The sequence below is a fragment of the Physeter macrocephalus genome, chromosome 15 (genome assembly GCF_002837175.3).
Source record: "Physeter macrocephalus isolate SW-GA chromosome 15, ASM283717v5, whole genome shotgun sequence".
In the NCBI taxonomy this organism is placed as follows: domain Eukaryota; kingdom Metazoa; phylum Chordata; class Mammalia; order Artiodactyla; family Physeteridae; genus Physeter; species Physeter macrocephalus.
The window spans coordinates 22,484,950-22,504,117 of record NC_041228.1 but is presented as its reverse complement, the minus strand read 5'-3'; the positions used below and the strand labels follow the sequence as shown (position 1 = coordinate 22,504,117).

Sequence of the window (19,168 nt, the reverse complement as noted above, 5' to 3'; positions counted from 1 at the left end):
AAAAGTCCGGTTTCTCAGTTTCTTGGAAGATTAAAAAAAATCCTTAATTCAAATGGATTGCTTTTTTTTTAACTGGTCTCAAAATAGATAAATGTTGGAGGTATTTTAAGTTAAAAGGAGAATAATAATACAAAGTTAAATTCTTATTAATGATCATTTTATAACCAATTCTTCAGACCAACTGGATTTTATATATATGAACCCAAAGAGGCATCTATTGCTCAGGTGTGTGAAAGAGACATTAAGGCTAGATTTTCTGCAGTAACCTTTCAACCTTCCAGGGTAACTTCTAGACTAAATATTTGATTCCCATATCTTCATAAGATATTGATAGAGAAATAATATGGAATATACCAACTGACCTATCATATGATCATCAACTCCCCAATGCATACTAAGTGATATTCTAATTCTATTCTCCCATCCATCTACAAAAGGAAAAATAAAGATGAATGAATAGCAAATAGCAGGCAGATTTCATCAACAAATGTCAAAATTATTTAGCGTTATAGATATAAATGAGGATGGTGATCAGACACGAATTCTAGTTCAGTCCTTTATTTAACTAGCTGTGTGATCATGGAAAATTCAGTTAATTGTCAGTTTTCTCCTTTGTAAAATAAGATGAGTCTGCTCAAATGCATAGAGGTCATGCCCCTTCTATCACTCAAAATAAAACGGGATCCTATGGTCACTCTGAACAATACCTGAATTAAAGAAAAACAAAGAAACAAAATTTAAACTTGAGCAGCAGATACAAAAGTGACCATTCAAGGAAAGTTCAGCCATTGAGGAAAGAAGTGTTTCCTTGGCCACGGTCTACCTTTCCTCAACAAAAAAGTGTTAAAAGACTCTTAAGAATAGATCCACATGTGAACATGTATGCAGGAAGCAGAACATTGTACCCTCATGCACAAGATGAAATGTACCCACCAGCCAAGGAAATGGGGCACAGAGCTAAAAACATTCTCTCAGAGACTAAGCAGTTCACTCTACATCTAACCTCCAACAGGAGATGAAATTTATTCTTTTCTCCGTTTCCTTTTGTACATGGTTTTATCCCTGTTACCTAAGGAACTAAAATGCACAATATTGTCGGGCTCAGAAAGTTTGCTCCAATTTTATACAATCATCTTTGGTTGAAATAAAGTTGACCAACTATTTCTACAAAAGTGTTTATGCAAATAAGCCCCATTTTCTCCTGCATTAGGAAAAGAAGAAATATCTGTGGAATTTTGTCCTTCTTGATCTGTAGGCTAGAGGCTTGGAATCGAATCCAAAAACACTGCCCAGGCTCTTCCACTATATTCCAAATAGGTGAATTTTTTTTAAGTATCTTTTCAAAATAACACATTAAACATGATCTGAAATCATCATATTAGCCTAATTCCACAACACGGTTTGATTACACCAGACCAAAAGGTCTGGCAAAATGTTCACCTGACATCACGGGAACCAAACAAGGAGGTGGTTGGTTGAAATGTCCACATTTCTACCAGTGGAGACACCAAAATGCTGCTAAAAACACTACACTGCGAATGGAAATAATGTGCTTTCTCAGAGTCAATCCCACTTTCAGTGAATAGCTGGGTGATGTGTTTGGGATACTAGTTTGCAATTTGGTACCTATTTCTTTAGGCTTGATGCACTTGTTCCAAATGAAAATATTTCAAAATAGTCTTTAAGATGAATGTGCAGAGCCGCTGCTTCTTTAGAGTAGCAGCCTTATTTGTTTTACACAAAACTATAATTTAAGGATGCCAATCATTTTAAGCAAAGCAGTTCGCAAAAAAGTAAAATACAGGCAAAACCAGAGGAATTTTTCTTTATACTAAAGCAGTTTTACAGTAAAATATGTCAGGTTAAAGTATCCACTATTTTAACCCTGTGCATTGAAAATATTTCACATTTTCTTACTAATTTTGGAAAATTCCGTAGGACTATCTTACACTGATTTCAAAGCTGGTTGAAATATTTTTTTCTTTTTCCTTCAATCAAATTTTTAGATACAAATTGCCTCAGACGCAAATGAGAAACAACTAAATGTCATGTTATTTTATACTGTTCATAATTTTTTGCAATTAACCTCAAGGAATAAATATATGCTTTTCGAATACCACTCTTGTTTGAAGTAAAAATAAAACTGTGCAAATGACATAAGAAAGGATTTCTCCGTAGTGACTCCTTAGAAATGACCAAAATATCTTATCACAGGAAGGTGTGGAAGGGAAGCTCAAATCACTGATCAATTTCTGATGCCTCAAAATGAGTTTCTGAAAAGATAACACACACACAAGAATAAAAAATGAATGCAAAATTAATTTGCATTTTATGGGAGATAAAAAGGGTTTTACAAAAAGAAAAGCCTCAAAAGACGAAGTATTTCCTCTCCTTTCTGAAAAGCTTAAAAAAGCAAAACTCAGCATTTCATAATCAATGGACTTAAAGCAATTCAAGAAAATTTGGAGAACATTTCTCTAAAAACCAATCCAGAACACAGGATGTCAATTTGGAAATAAGGGAAGCGTACTGTGCTTTAAAATCTGAAAACTTTTTAAAGACAGAAAATCAAGTTAACATCTCAGTGATTAACTTAGGGGGTGCATAGCCAAGAACAACTTTCGGCACTTAAAACATAAAACTGTCAGTTTCCTCTGCTTGGAGACAAAACATACAAAAAGCAAATATTCACTGCTATATTTTCCTAGACATTCAAGACAGAACTAACTTTCATAAAAGATCACTGAGTATTTCCACCTATTTTATACTTACGCCGTAGCTCCTAAAAATCAGTTACAAATTCCAAACCTCAGAACCACCCATAGCAGATGGCTACTAAGTGTTCATTACTCCCCAAACCTTGATGGAAATACAATCATTTACTGAACTTCACTACAGCTCAAGGCACAAATGATAAACAGTCTGTGCTTGATGTTACTGAATATAAGCTACCATAAACAAGTAAAACTCTTTCCTAAAGATCTCAAAGGGCTGAAAGCATGATGCTTGGCATTCTATTTCTTGCAAATCTAAAGCATATTGATGGTGAGCATAATTTAAGTACTCTCTTCCCTGAATCAAGATACATTCATTTCAAGCATCATCCATGATCAAACGATCAAATTCATATTTATAAACTTGGAATACAGAGTTTGGTGGAAGCACTGAGTATCTAAAATTGCCTTAATTTTTTTTGCCAGAAATATGTCACAGTTGGTGCTTAGAATTGTTGCAGAATTATACCACAACTTTATTTAATTTCATTGGATGCATTTCCTCATAGAAATGGAATGGCAAAGGCCTGCTCAAGAGCAAACAATAAAATCAAATTATTATTTTACAGTATATAAGTTCTTCTTCTCATGCCTCTCTCCCTAAAAATATAAATATTATAAAGAAATAGAAGTAAAAATCCTAGAGCTGGCGCATTTTTCCACTGAAAGGAGAAATCCTCACTCTTCCAAAACCTGAAATATTAGATCCCAAAGAGGAAAAAGAAAAAAGGTAATAAAGCATGGCAGAGTAATCCAAAGGAAGCATGCTTGCTCTCAGCATAATTTTCTTTAGCATCCTGAGATGAACAACACCACGCTGCCCATGATCTCCGCTTACTCCTCTGAAAACCATCCAGAGGATTTTCAAAAAGGAAAAATTCTAGTTGTGCTTTCAAATGCCAAATTAACTTACAGGGCTCCCACTCCTGAAGGGAAGCAGCACAGTAGCACACCAGAAGCTAGAGGATGCTTTTTGTCACGCAAAGCCAGAACTGATGAGTGGGACCCCAGTGGGGTTGATCTAAAATTCCCAAGTACCACAGGCAAAGAGGTCACAGTTTTCCATGTCAAAAATATATAAAGAAGTAAAGCCCTACGCAGCAACAGTTCCTTATGTTGTAATGGATTGTGCAGTATCCAAATCCCTCCTCTGTTCAGATATACATACATAAATCTTTTTTAATAGGAACCGAAAATGGGAAAAACAAAAAGGAGGGAAATCTGCTTACGCTAATATCTACCCCCCTATTTTCCATTTCTAATCATCACTGGTCTCACTTTTTAATTTTTATTATTGCCAATGGAATTATTCAGGGAGTGAGACAGGCATGTATACACATGATTAAATGTTAACAATGATATACTGAACTATCCTGGGAGTAAAAAGTACAGGACAGGTGTGTACAGAGTGTACACAAATATGGGGAATGCTCAAGAGTTGAATGTTTTGACAAGGTGAACATGCAAGATCATACACAAACATTTACACATAAAATGTGTGCTTTATGATTTTTACTACTGGACTGAAATCTTGAGTGACAGCTTTCTTATTTAAAGCTTATCAAAGTACAAAGGAAAATAAAATGTAAATAATGAGGACACTCTTTCAACAACATAAATTGTCTTAAGTACGAGACATTTAAAAGTAGAATAAACAGTGATGGGACAGAGAGTAAAATAAAGAGTTTATTGTAATTGAGGTTTAGATGACAGCGAGCTTCTTAAAGTAATTTACTACATCTTGCATCCAATGAATGTAATGCAAATTCATTCTAAATACAAAAGAGAAACATCTCCTTACTATCTGCTTGTAAATTACAGAAAATGAGGTTTCATATTGCTCATTACTTAAATGTGTTATTGCTTACACTGGCCACTTGTACCTAAAGTTAGCTTCTAAAAACGCACCTAAGTTGGCAAACCTGAGGAGTAAAATTTGCAATAATCTTTAAAAGAAATACTTCCAAAAATAAGTTAAAGACACTATTAAACATAATCATTTGTGTTTTTTCAATTTATAATTTAATCAATTTATTAACATAAAAATTTAGCAGCCAAATACAGAAAACTACATGATTTTAAACACTCTCAAAGATGCATCTATAAATAACTGGTAAAGAACTATTAATTATTTAACAATCAGACTAATATGTATTGAGAAAATTTAATAACATGGGCTTTGATTAAAAGTTTTATATATATATATAATATATAAATATATATACGACCAGTCTTAACTTCCATCAGTTGAATGGTATTTTAAAAAATTAAAGCGAGCTAGATTCTCTTTTCAAAAATATTTAATGGTATCAAAAAGTAAAGCAGAAACAAATGCCAAAATCTATTTTAAGAACTTTTATATGTTCAGAGCTACTTAATAGTATTGAAAGAAAAAAGAGGCTGATGTATTTCTTTCTACATCTTACAGAGCTAAAGATGTGTGGATACTGACATCACAAAGAAGTCACAAGTAGAAGTTCGTTTTAATTTGTTTTGCCACTCTCACTCTCATTTCAGAACCAAAATTCTAATTAAATTAATCCTCAGATAGGTGTTGGGATGCATTAAGTAATTAAAATGGATATTACAAAGACTAAAGTCATTTCAAAAAAAATATGTACTATGTTAAAATTCCATTCGGTGCCTGTAATGCGAAAACATTCTATACGAGTGAGAATACAGACATGGGCATGTACATGTACATAGTTCATACGAAGTCACTAATTCATATGCTACACTTGTGCATAGCTCAGAGAAAACAATAAAGCTAAAATAGATTAGTAATGCTTGATCCCTTTACACATGAAGTGTATCATGTAAGAGAAATTAGATTCCACAAACTAACGTCTGCCATATAGATTTACACTATTTATAGCTGTATCTGATCTCAGATATAATACATGCTTCTATAAGGCGAAACAGAAATACTGATTCACAAGGATTCACTGAAAGCCATATTGTAGAATCTAAGCAAGAAACACATGTTATAGTAAAAAATGTTTGTTGATTTGTAAGTTTCATAAATTCTGTCCAAATTCTACAAGTGAAAAAAATTTTTGAGGCAAAAATCTTTTTTCCTCTCCTTTTTCTACAGCTAATATACATTTAATGTCTAAATAGCAGTCGTGGTATATCTATCATCCTCTACTGGGTTCATTCTTGGTTACTCTAATAATTTAATAATGTAATATTAATGCTTTTTTAAAGCTTGGGACATATACATTAGGTAATATGAATATGTTTATTATTCTTTATAATACCATACTATTCACTATCATGGATACAAATAATTAACAGATAAAGCAATTATAAATGCAAAAAAGAGAACCATGCTCCCATTAAATAAAGGAAAAAAGAATCAGAATATAAACTATGGACACTTGTATATTTCCCTCTAACACTGTCTATAATAGAAGGCTTAAATAGCTGACAGTGAGTCACTTGTTTATTCATGTTAAATAAACTGAATATATAAGTTAACTTCTGACTTACTTAAAATTATTTAGAACATTTTCCAGAACGTATTCTGACCATCAATTACCTAGATACCAAAGTTGTTGTATTGTGTTGCTTGATGAAATAGGACATACAGCAACCCTCAAACCAGTATTACAAGCCTGGCAAATAGCATCACATTTGGGTGACGCACAGAATCCTTCACCCTAGGGATAAACGCATTGGATCACAGTACAAAGTCTTTACATGTTCCATATTATTTCTACATAACGTTTTAAGATGATAGAATCGTAAACTATAAAGTGCTACCCATTAAAAAGATATATTCAGAAACAGCACTGTCACTTAACTGCTCCTCTCAACAGAAATTTGGGATTTAAAAAAAATTATCTGCAGAAGCATTTCTCAGAATACACTGAAAGGTGGCATTTTGATGTACAGTTTTTTTGTCATTTCTTAAATTTCTTAGTAAATTCAGCATAGGTATAAGTATTATGATCATGATGGCTTCATTATGTTTAAACTCCAAACTCGTTTCAAACTTCGAGACTTTATAAAGTAGGTCATGTAGCTCCTTAAAAGATTTAGGTTTTAAAGAGTAAATTGTTTAGCAAAGTGGATTCCACCATCAAGGTGTATCTACGTATTGTCCATCCACAAATACTACATACATAACACATACCTGCGATAGCATGCACACATATCAGCAGTAATTTAAACATACCGTGGCTACATCAACCATTTGCAAGCATTCACAAGGCTGGATTTCCTCTCATACTACAGACATCCTACTACTAGTTACCAGAATATCACACAAATCAAAATACATTACCTTTGTTCAAACAATACTGCAGTTCATTATATAACAGAAAGGGTCATCCTTAATTGCTCAGGAACCAAGATAGTGGTGGATTCTTGGAGCAGAAGTGGTGCGGAATGGCTTGAGGCAAAACCGAAACATATTGTTTAAGTAAACCTTAAGGGGAGGAGATCCTATGCGCAATTGATGGATTTTTTTTTTTTTTTTTTTTTGGTATCATCTTCCACAAAGCCTCTCCAACCCCTCCCCACCACAGAACAGTAAACAAACTACTGATATTAAAGGACTGCAGCTCTGAACACCTCTCTCTTCCTTTTTTTTCCTCTTCTCACCAAACTTTATTACTGTTCCCTCAGTTTTGCAGTAATAAACCAATATTCATTCAATAAAAACGTAGTGACAGAGAGACCCATCGCCTGAAACTTTGTAAAAAAATAAATCAAGATTCACTCTCAGATACTCTCTCTATGCTGATGCGAACAAGTTACAGCTGAAGTTCCTACAGTTTTTCCTGACACATCCTTATGTAAAGGAGTGGTTAGCAGAGAAAAAATACCTCTGATTTGAACTGAAATCTGTCGTTCTCACAAGAAAAAATGAGAAAAACGTAAGGTAGATCAAAACCATCAAATTTCCATGCAGGGAACTCTTCTACTTCCCTGAATATACAGAATGCTTTTCATGAGAATTACTAATGCCTTAAAAGACATTTTAAGGTATCTGTATGATACCTAATTTTCAGTATATATTATTTCTAAAACACACTCTGTGTAAAAGGAAAACAAAACAAAACCAACAACCCTCAGAACAAATTTGGGGTTAAAAGCAAAGTCCAAGACAAGTAACTGTAAGATTTAAACCAAGACAAGTAACCATAAGATTTAAACCTTCCGAACAATTCCTACCAGAAATGTCGATAGTCAGTTCTGGCCCACCAAATGGGGCACAGGGCCCCAATTCTGGGTGGAACGTCTTTCTCCAAGGAAGGAAAAACTGGCACAAATCTTTTTGCCCTCTGAAAAGATTTTCCTACTTGCCAGCTTCTGAAGTTGCCCTGATGTCAACCAACATCACCAAGTTATCTCTTAACTGGAGAAAGTTCTGTTTGCCTGTATAAGACCAGGAAGAGAGAAAATGACTATTAAAAAAAAAAAAAAAAAAGGAAACTAAAAATACTGTGTGATAATAGGGTTAAAAACTATCATCTAAATTTGTGAGCAAAAAGGGCCGCCCATAGAAACAAAATGACCCTTAAAATTAACGCTTTCAATCTAAAAATATATTTTTGTAAAGTTTCATCTATTTTCCTTCCTCTGCACATAAAAATGATTAATGTCACAATTAAACTTCCACATTTCAGACTCCTGCTAACAGGTGTAGCGTTCTTTATATAAACGTATTCATTGACATGTCGCCATTGATAATCTTAATTAATTCATGTCAAATGAAACAAAAACAAATGTTTTTTTTCCCCAAATAAGAAAGAAATAACGCAACACAAATACCCACTCTCCCCAAAACCCAAAAACTGTTTAAGTTACGGTAACCTGAAATGCACCAGCCATCACAGAGAGCAATTGGAGAAATCCAGCAGGGCTCAGCAGGAAAGATTTTTAATAACAGATTGAAAAACAGAATAAAAATAACTGCATCAACAGAGCCTTTCTTCCTCAGGCCACAAGCCCGTTCTTACTTGAACTTTTTTTTTTTTTTTAAATGGCATTTTGGCCACTAAAACCAATCCAGAACATTATTAAAAGTTAAAAGCTACCAATTACTTCTGTCTGTTCTTTTAAAGAAAAGTTTGGCATTACGTCAGTTGGTTTAAAGAAAACAAGAAAGAGAGAGAGAAAGAGTAAGAGAGAAAGTTTCCTGCTTGTATAAACCAAACCACCAGGGAAGGTGTCTAGCCACTTGTAAAGTATTTACTGCAGGTTTTTAAAGAGCTAGAAACATTTTAAAAATTAAAAGTTTTCTTTCTTATTTTTAACGAAACATACTTAGGAACAAAAAGTGTATCCTTCATGTCTTTCTTTGGGATGTTTTGATGTTATTTGTATTTCGATCATAACTTTGAATCAGAAAATGATTTCCACTGATGCTTCAACTGTGAAGTACATAGATAATTTCATCTTCATTTTGCTGCCTGGATTTGTGCTCTTCGGGAAAAAAAAAGTTTAACGACAAAAAGTAGACATTGCTACCATAACAGCTACTACAGCTGCAGCGACCAGCCAGGCTTCTTCATCTAACTCACTCTTAACAATTTAGATCATTTTCATCCATAGATCCTTCTGCAAATTCAGCAAAGGGGTTTCCATAAACCCAAAGCTCTCTTTCTAACCTAAACCAAGTTCTACATTATTATATCCACCAGAGAACCAAATCAAAGGCCAACGAATTTGGTTCCCAGGGATCTGAGAACCACTGAGTGATAGGCCATATATAATTAATAGAATATCCTATACAAATAAACAAACGGCTTAAGACCCACTTACACCCGAGGATAAATTTTTAAAAGTGGTTATTCCCTCCGCAAAACTGTTTGCTACTGAACAGTGTATAAAATACCACTTGGTATTTTAACATATTTACTTTAATCTACTGGTTAAAGCTTTCAGGAGGTAAATAATTTTGATAATTATAAAAAACTGTTCTCAATTTTTTTCAACATAAAGAACTGCAAAGTCCGTTAGTATTCTCTATCCATGATGATTACAAGTGCCCTGAGAGAATCAGACTAAATTTCTACTTGACAAGAGCTGTAAGAGTTGCTTCATATTTTATCTAAGAGGGACCCTACAATTCCATAAATCATAACTAGAACAGTAACAAAGAATTCACTTCTTTCTGTGTGGTGGTATCAAAAGATGAATATAGAATATGTCTATCTATGTTATCACATATATAGACAATCACAGTAAAACCAAGTCTAGACATGCTGTCATTAATTTCCCCAAATTTCAATCAGCAATAAATAAGGAAGCTAAATGAGTAAACAAGACTCAGAATGAGTTATCAATGCTATTAGTACTTATAACCAGCAAAAGAGGGGAAGAGAAAGAACCCTCTGTTACCTGAAAGCTTGACCAAGGATGAACAACAGAAAGCGAGTCCATAAAACTGGCCTGTTTTTATCAAATTGATTGTAACTTGTGAGCTGCAGTATTTGAGACAAAACTGTCTGAGTTTATAGTTTTCTATGCCTGCCAAAAACAGATGCAGACTACCACACTAGCTGTCCTGCGGAAACTAAATTAAGCAAAGGCAAATACCAAGTGGAAAGTTGTCAGCCTGTTGAATGAATGGCTGCATTTTACATACCACAGAATATCTTAATAAGAATACGTTTTAATGTGCACCAGTCATTTTATTTTAAGTGCATCACTTTTTACAAAAATAATAATTTTCCCTTTAAATCAATTATAAACACCTGCCCCTAACTTTCTTAAAGTCTGTTTTGTTTTACACACAATAGCATAGTGTTGTTACATTATTGTTTGCTATCAAAAGGGGTATTGAAGGAAAAAAATTTTTACAATCATGTATTATAAAAAAAATTTAAAGGCCTGTTATCAATATCTGTGCTCATTTCAAATTCAAAATAAAGTTCTAGCTCAAAAACAATTTGCTGCAAGCCCTTTGAAAACTTTCAGTCATGTTTATTTACTTCAACAAAGAAGGTAAGACAAGAGTTTATTAAAACTTATCACCCTATGTATTTAGTACAAATGTGCAGGTCATTAATTGCAAACTGTAGTCTGTATTTCTTCTCTCGCGCGCTGGCTCGCTCGCTCTCTCTCTCTCTCTCTCTCTCCCTCCCCACAAGACACAGACACACACACACACATCAAAAATAATAACAACAATAATAATAGAAACATCACTGAAATACTAGAATCTCAAAAAGCAGCTTTTCCACAGATGAATTCATTTCCCTGCTTTGAAGCTTTTCCTTATGAATGAAGATTTCCTTGTGTGTATTAGCGAGACCGACCCTGTGTAAATCAGAGGAAACTCAGGAGTGGTATGTGACTGAAAAGAAAAGTAAAAATAATACTGAAAATATGGTAGGGCCATGTGTAACTCACTTATGACTAGCACACTTATACGGATTCTAACCTATTTTTAAGCAAGTATGTAGAAGATTTTATAAAATCCTGTAAAATCCTACTCTTCAAAATGCTGAGCTCTAAAATCAAGTCAGACTTCCCAGCTACTATGACACTTTTCTCCTTCTTTTAATGTTACCTTTAAGAGACAAAGGACAAAAATCTAAAAAGCAGCAAAGACCCTTGCAGCATCTAAAATTCAAGAGTGACTAACTATTTTGTGAGGAACTTGCTACGTTCCACCATTTATTTGGAGAGGGTCCGACTTTGTTACTATGAGTGGAAAAGTATTCTACACACACATATCCTAACATATAACAGATATATCAGGAAGCCATAAACGTCAGCTCGCCGATGGTAAATAATACTTTGCCAACAGAGTATTAACGAAGCTTGGGAATGCCGCTCATTTAGAGAAATCAAGTCATAATGTTGGCACTAAAACTCTGTTTCCCCTTTAGGAGTTTTATTTTCACGTTACTAATATCCAGAAATAATTGTCAAACTTTAGCACGTTGGTGGCCCTGTATATTTAACTGAATCTAGAGATGTTTCCATCCAAGGGTATAGCTTAAAAAGGAAGTTATGAAATCTGAGGACAGAGAAGCTCTAAGAACGATATGTTTGACTTGTTAAGATTAAGCACGTCATTAATAAACTTTCACTTAAAGGTAAAAAAAAAAAAAAAAAAAAATCCTCAAAATGTTGGTATCGTTTCCAGACTGTCCTGTCAGCATCACAACTCACAGGAAACGATTCATCTTCCCAAACCCTGTATTTATTCACAACCCTGGCATACTTGGGGAAAGAGAAAAAGTCCACACCGTTTTAGAGCCAGTTTGCTTTTATACATTAACTGGTGGAATATCTGAGAAAGTGGCCTAAGCAAATGAGTAGCATGTAAGAAACTTTACAACAGTGAGCTCAGAAACTTTCATTCTCATTTTGTCCACGTCAAGAACTGGCCGCCCGCATGACTTTCCTTTGCTGCCCCTCGCATTTTTAACTCTGGCAGACTTTTCTAAATGATCAACTTTTCCTAAAACCGGCAGGAAAAGTAACATGATGCCAGCAAGATCCATAGGTTTTAACTTAAGAGCTGGAGGACTCGAAAGAGGTGGCTGGAAGCTTCCTATTTTATTTTTGCTTTGAACAATCAAATTTTTAAGCCAACAGCCAGGCCTAGAGTAAGCATTTCTGGGTAATTTTGTCTCAGGCCCCATCTGTGTTTTCCCTTTGTACTTGCTGTGCTCTCAGACCCTTTCCTGTTCACCTGGTGCGTTTACAAAAGTTCAATGAATCTATGAAAGTTCAATGAATCGGCCTAGCTGGATTTAACTTCTCCGCTAAGCTTCTCACTTCACTTACCTCACTTAAAACTCTAGCTGTGAATTTCCAAAATAGGATACGGATGAATATGCTACCATATTTTTGATTCATCATTAACATCCATCGCTCTTACTCTCATAGTATCAATTCTGAGGCCTAAAACGATATGAGGAAGTAAAGCAAGACCTAAAATGTAAGACGTCCAAGATTCCCTCTGAAACCCACCAGTCCCTCTCACCCTCTAACTTAAATTGCTTTAGAGTCTTAGGGCCATAAAACAGTTTCTGACTTCCCTGGGGAAAAGGGGAAACACCACCATCTCACACAGGTACTAACAAAAAAGCTTTCCCAGCCACAAAAACAGCTTTGCACTTCAAAGGGCTCCCACCTCCGCCTCACCCTCAAATTATTCATGGGGTCCTATAATCCTGGAGTTATTTGAAGGGACAGCGGTGTTTGCCTTGGCCTTTCAAAGATGCGTTTCTCTAGAACCCAAACAGGAACTAGACAGAAGGCGAAGCGCCCGTCCGCCTGGATGTCCCACCGCTGTCAGGCATTTAATCACCGGCCAGTGTCCGCTGACCCGCGACACAGGGCGCATCATCCTCACCGCAGAGGAAGTCTGCCCCTTGCTCAGCCCCTACGGAAGCGCCCTGGCTGCAAGGCCTGCCACATGGCACGGACAGGGCACAGACCCCTCGGTCAAGCTGCCCTGAGCCGCGCAGAGGCGAGTGCATCGGGGGATGCGACACCCTCCATCTACAGCCCAGCTGGGCCTTTAAGGGAAAAAAGTTTGAAGCCTGGCTTTGCAAACTCTTCAAAGTCAACGCCAGTCCTGTACGGTTTTCCCACTTTGGGGACCACACGAAGGCCCCTCTCTGAGACCCTCCCAACCCTCCCGAGTTCGCCCAACTTACTACTCTGCATGCTGGTGCCTAGTCTGCTTCCCGCTTGTCAGGAGCCCCAGAAAACTGGCGGCGGCGGCGGCGGCGGCCCCTCGGGTCCTACCACCCCCAGCTCCTCCGCTGCGCCCGGTAGGAGAGAATTAAAATCAGCCAGAAAGAGACAGCGAGGGGGAGTGGGGCTGCGGGGGGGGGGGGGAGGAGGGGGCACCGGACTGAAACTTCTTTTTTTGGCAAATAGGGATTTGTTTTTCCTCCTCCCCGGCGGCTGAACTTGACCCTCCTGACTCCAAGGGCTACTGCAGTTTGAAGTCGTTCGTTTCTAAGACTCAGATGCCTTAGACCCACCAAAAGTAAGGGAGGAAGGGGGCAAAAGAGAGCAGAAAGGAAGAAAGAAAGAAAGAAATCACACGCGCAAAAAAGGAAGAAAGAAAATGCATGTGAAACCCGAGAAGCCTGCGCTTGGCTTTCTGCACACTCTCCCTCTGCTTTTTTTTTTTTTTTTTTTTTTTTCAAAGAAAGTCACTTTTAATTCCCAGGGCTCCCCGCTTGCGATCGCCCACATTTTGCGCACACACGAGCGGGCGCAGCACTCGCGTCGCGGCTACCCGGGCCTGGCAGAGGGGCTCCCGCGCCCCCCGAACCCCCCGCGGCCCCCGGCCCCGCGGCCCGCCCGGGCCTCCCCTCCTTACCTGTTGATTAATCGTCAAGAACACCCTCGGCAGCCCGAAAGATGGTGGCGCGGCGGCCAGAGCCATGAACCGTCTTCTGTTGTTTGCAGAGTTGATCTTGGATTATTGCGGGGGGGGGGAGAAAAAGGTCTTTCCTGCCTCCCCCCCTTTCCCTTCCCTCCCCCCCCTTATAAAAAAGAGAGAAAGAGCGAGAGAAAGAGAAAGGAAATAGAGCAAGGATGTGCCCGGTGCCGGGTGGGAGAGGGGAGGGGGGGGTGTTGTTTTTTGTTTAAAAAAAAAAAAAATTAGGAAGGCGAGAGAGCGATCGAGAGGACGCGGGGTCTGGAGAAAGGAGCAGCACCAAAAAAGAGGACGCTTAAGATTGCAGTGAGATCGGGTCTTTATCAGAAATGTTATCGCTTGTCAGGACCTCAGTCTCCGCGCATTACGTCAGTTTCAAGACACCAACACTATTAATATCAAAGGAGCCTTCGCGGAGGAAAGCGCCACCCCAGACCGAGCTCCCTTAAAGAGACAGCGCGCGTCCCCGCGCCGCCGCCGCCGCCGACGCCGCCGCCCCGCCCGGCTCCGAGCACCCGCCGCCGCCGCCCGCCCGGACCGGCCCCGGCCGCGGCCAGCCGGCTGCGCGAGAACTTCGCCCGAGTCGGAGCGAGGCGAATGAGAGCTGCGCCGTGCAGGGACCCGGCTACCTTCCCGCCCCGCCTCTCCCCCCTCCTCCTCCCCCACCCCCCATGTGGGAACGCGCGAGCTGGACAAGGAGGAAAAATCCGCAAGCTTTAGGAATAATGTGATAAAGACACGGACCTACCTTGGGGAGTGGCGCGGGGTTGGGGGGGGAGGTGGGGGCCAGTGCGCGGCGGCCCAACCGACGGTCCCCAAACACTCGGAGATGCGCTCCTGAACAATCAAAAGAACTGTAAAAGTGTTTACCTTTTCAGTTGCTACTTTCTCTTCTCGCTCCCAATTAAACGACGCAGGAGTGTGTGTGTGTGTGTGTGTGTGTGTGTGTGTGTGTGTGTGTGTGTGTGTCCCCTCCCCCGCCCTTCTTCTAGGACGTGAAAGTCTTTGGACACCTAGTCGGTGGTCAGGGTTTCCCTTGCGTTTGATGGCAAAAGGGCTGGAGGGGAACAACTTGAACTCTATCCTGAGTTGGAGAAGTGAGGACCGAGGTTGCTATGGTTTTCTGAGCTGGAGAGAAGCTAGCAAGCTCAATGGGTGCTTAAAGGGGGTACTACAAAATAGATAAAATGGGAACATTATTCAAATGCGGCAAGATTAATACCTGCTGCTCTTTGGGGTTTTGGTAGCAGATAAGGAATTCTGACTTAAGCATGACATTCTTTTTACCAATTCACATCTTCAGATACTCTCATTGTTAAATAAAATTCTCTCAACATGAAGTTACTGAATTGAGAGGGTTTTTTTTTCTTTTTTCTTTAACTTCTGAAGATCAACAATACATAAAAGAGGACCAAGGCAGGATTTGAAGTATGGTAGGTGTTAAAAACTAAGTAAACATTTCTTGGGCATTTGGACTTTATTTTCTTCAGTGGGGTGACTTTAAGTGGCATGTTTTTTTCTCTAGTGAACGTCAGTTTAAACTCATTTGTGCTAAAAGGAGAAACATCCTTCCTTCTCCAAACTATAAAATGATTAAAATTAGAGTTTTAGAGAGGTACGAATCATGAATCTGTGAGTTGAAGATGAAGTAATTTCCTCTAAAATATTTTCACTAAATGATTCTTGCATCTTTTCAGAGAAAAGATGAGTATATTTTTGAAACATACTATTATCAGAAGTAAAAAAGCCAATCATTAAAAAAAAAAAAGTATATGCTCTTTAGAACTTTACTGCTTTTTCTGTAAGGTCTTCATTTCTGCTTAATACACCTAGTCAGGCAGACATGTGATTCCTTTTGTACCACTTTTGTTCCAGAATTTTAGTATCCTGTCCCATACACTCTTTAGGAATAGTAGAAAGACAATAGTACTTTTGCAGTAGAGAAATTAGTCAGGTAAAAGAGTAGTCAAAATACCGTTTTACAATGAGGCAAACAATATATTCCCTAGAGGAGTGAGAAGACAATGAACCTCATATGCATGGAGTTGTTCATATGTTATCATCAATTTAAGTGGATTTGGGAAGAGAGTTAGATTTATATATAGTCCTGCTTGCAGAGAAAATTAATAACAAAATCTTCAGTAAATCTCATAGTCAGCTACTAATGACCACCTGCGTATTTCCACACCAGAGTCATTTAATACTGTCCACCACCAATTTCCACTGTAAAAAGTATTCATATATTAAATATAGAACTTTATTTTCTTTTTTAAGCCATAAATTAGCTTACCAACTTTTATGGAAATATGCACGGCACAGGGAGAAGCATTTTTATTCAGGAAAAAAAAAAGGATCTGAGTGAAACATTCTTTAGCCATGACTAACTAAAAATATTAGATCGAATAAATTTTGAAACATGTATCTGAATAGTAAAACCATTTGTGTATTTAAAGGGTTAATACCACCTAAAACTGCTGAAGCTGGTATGTAACTGATAAAAACTGAGGCTATAGCATCTTAGCAGCAAAGTTAAATAGTACAATCTATCACAAGGATTCGTCCCCTAATCTCCATCTGCTTGCCAAGATTTAAATGATATTTTAAAAAGGGAAGTGATCTTTTCCTCTCTGTCACCCTCAAGTCTATGGCAATCGTCAAGAGTGTAAATTTACTCACATGAAACAATCATTGATTAACTTGGTTCAAAAAAACAAAATTACACGCTTTTGCGAGCACAAAACCCTTGAGATGGCTGGTGTTTTTCCACCTGTAATAATAAAAAATTTCACCTTTAAGTGTACACCAAATTATATATTATATAAAAAGTTAAAGGCAAAGGTCTGAGGGTGAATTATGTCCTTTAATTGAAAAGATAAAGTTACACTTCAGGTACTAAGCCAACAAATTCATGGTCAGTTAAAAATGTAATGAATGAAGTTTCACGGACTCAATTTTGCTGAAGTTTGCCTGAGAAATGAAGAATCTCTTCATGTTCCTTTTAGTATTTTGAGTTGGAATATACAGCAGATCAAAATGCTGTCTGTATCAATCCATTTACATTAACCACAAAAGATCTGTGGAGAACTTAATAGAAGCACAGATATTTTTTGTAAACTTTTTCAAGCAAATTATGTATTTATTTATGAAATAATTTATGAAGAAAAATTTTACCTCATGGTTTAGATATATTACATATGCTCTTGATTGACACAATATGTTTAAGCTCAAAGGCCCTCGTGGCATTAGCATTTTTTAATTCTAGTAGGAATATTTCAAAACAACCAGCTAATACATGAGGTCATAATTGTTTGACAGTTGTTTTTAATATATAAAATAAGCTATGTATATTGTTTTCCTTCAAATGTTTGTTGATTTGTTTTTATAGTCCTGACATTTGCATGGCACAAACTGAATTAGGGGAAATATTAAAGATTTATTTACATTTATTATCTTCTGCTGTCAAACATATGCAAAGCTCTTAAAACCATTCTATTCTTTCGCTTTTATTTGCAATGCATTTCTGAACAATGGAGCCTGGATGTTAAAATGACAACCTGCCTTTTTGTAGGATACATCAGAAAATAAAGAAAAAATTAAGAGAAATTTAAAAAAGCAAATAAAAGGAATAACTTCCAACTGAAATAACTTCTTTATAATCTTCCTTAATTCTCTGAATTCTGGAATTTTCTCTCATGGCCGGACCACTGATGAAACAATTCCTTGCGCTGTATTAATGCTTGTTTATTTCTCAAAATTACATAATACACTTTTTTCTGTTTTAATATTGTAAACATTCTTTTTCCCCCCCTTTTCTTGTAGTTTATTCAGCAGAGATACAAAGACGGCTTAGTAGTTAAGCACAAGCATACTTGTTTTACATTTCAACCTTTTAGCACATAACTTACTTACAGCTCCAGTGCCTGTAATCACAATGATTTTACCTGATGGAACACGTGTTTCAGAAATGTAATCCAACTGTTTACTCTAACGCATCATAAATTGCAATTCCTTTCAGAAACCTCAAAGATTGACAGCCCTTGTCCTAAATGCCAACTGCTTCAACACATACTAACAAGAAAATATTTATGTATTATCTGCTCTCAAGACTGTACTATATCATAGGAAATGGAAGACCATTTGGCCTTCCAGCATATCAAAAGCAATTATTGAAGCAGGCTGCCCTACTTCAGAGTGAGACAAGCAACAGCGTGTGTATCAAAGATGAACTTCCCTGAGTCCCTTTCTTCTTGCAATCACACAGCACTCAACCTTTTAGAAAAAACACTCTTCTGCAAAATTATGATCATTTTGCAAACTACCTATTCCTGAACACCTCTGGGTGAATCTATTAAAGATAAATTCAGCTTTAAATAGCCTGTATCTTGTTTTCAAATTCACACTGAACACTTGCCAATCCTCCCCCTGCAATATCAGGCAACTGCCTAGTTAAACAGATGGGCCTTGCAGCCCACCCTAAAAGCCAACAAACATGGGCTTTATTTAATTAAAAGAGGAAACAAATTTCTGAGGTGTAGACACACACACACGTACCCACACACACAGCATGCATGCATACACATGAATATACACACAAATTCCCTGCCTGGGTGCCTGAGAATAATAACAATTCTTGCTTTTTCATTAGGTTTTATGAATGTCCAACTATATACTATCCATTGGAGTGAAAGTAGATTTATATAGGCTAGCTCAGCACTGTGTGTCCAAACCAAGCCATTGAGAGAAATAGCTGGACTCACTTCCCTTGTCTCACATCAGAGAGAGCATTTACATCTGAGTTAACCCAGATTCACCATCTGACCCTGAAAAGTAGGTGTTTTCCAATTTTCTCCATATTTCTAACTTGTGCTCTAGGATCTTCTGCGTGATACTTTCTCATCATTCACTCTTCCAGTTTTGTGCAATGAACTCTCAGTTGTATATAAACAAGCCCAACACCCAATTCTGCCTAAATTTCAGACTGAAATATTCCACTGGAAATTCAAACTTGTGAATCTGAATTATG

At 37.3% G+C, this 19,168-nt stretch overlaps 1 protein-coding gene across 7 annotated transcripts in view; it reads right to left on the bottom strand.

The window, feature by feature from the left end:
• The window catches only part of TRPS1 (transcriptional repressor GATA binding 1), a 250,648-nt gene extending 236,090 nt beyond the window's left edge, over positions 1 to 14,558 (bottom strand). For 3 of the 7 annotated variants that reach the window (XM_007125850.3, XM_028500719.1, XM_007125851.3), the window contains exon 1: positions 14,086 to 14,558. The gene's annotated coding sequence lies outside the window, so the exon portion shown is untranslated. Of the gene's footprint in view, positions 1 to 7,062; positions 7,171 to 7,955; positions 8,160 to 9,050; positions 9,667 to 12,530; positions 12,667 to 13,408; positions 13,424 to 14,085 lie in introns of those variants that run through there. The other 4 variants (XM_055091219.1, XM_055091218.1, XM_055091217.1 and 1 more) reach the window with 4 other exon arrangements.
• Positions 14,559 to 19,168: the final 4,610 nt, after the last annotated feature.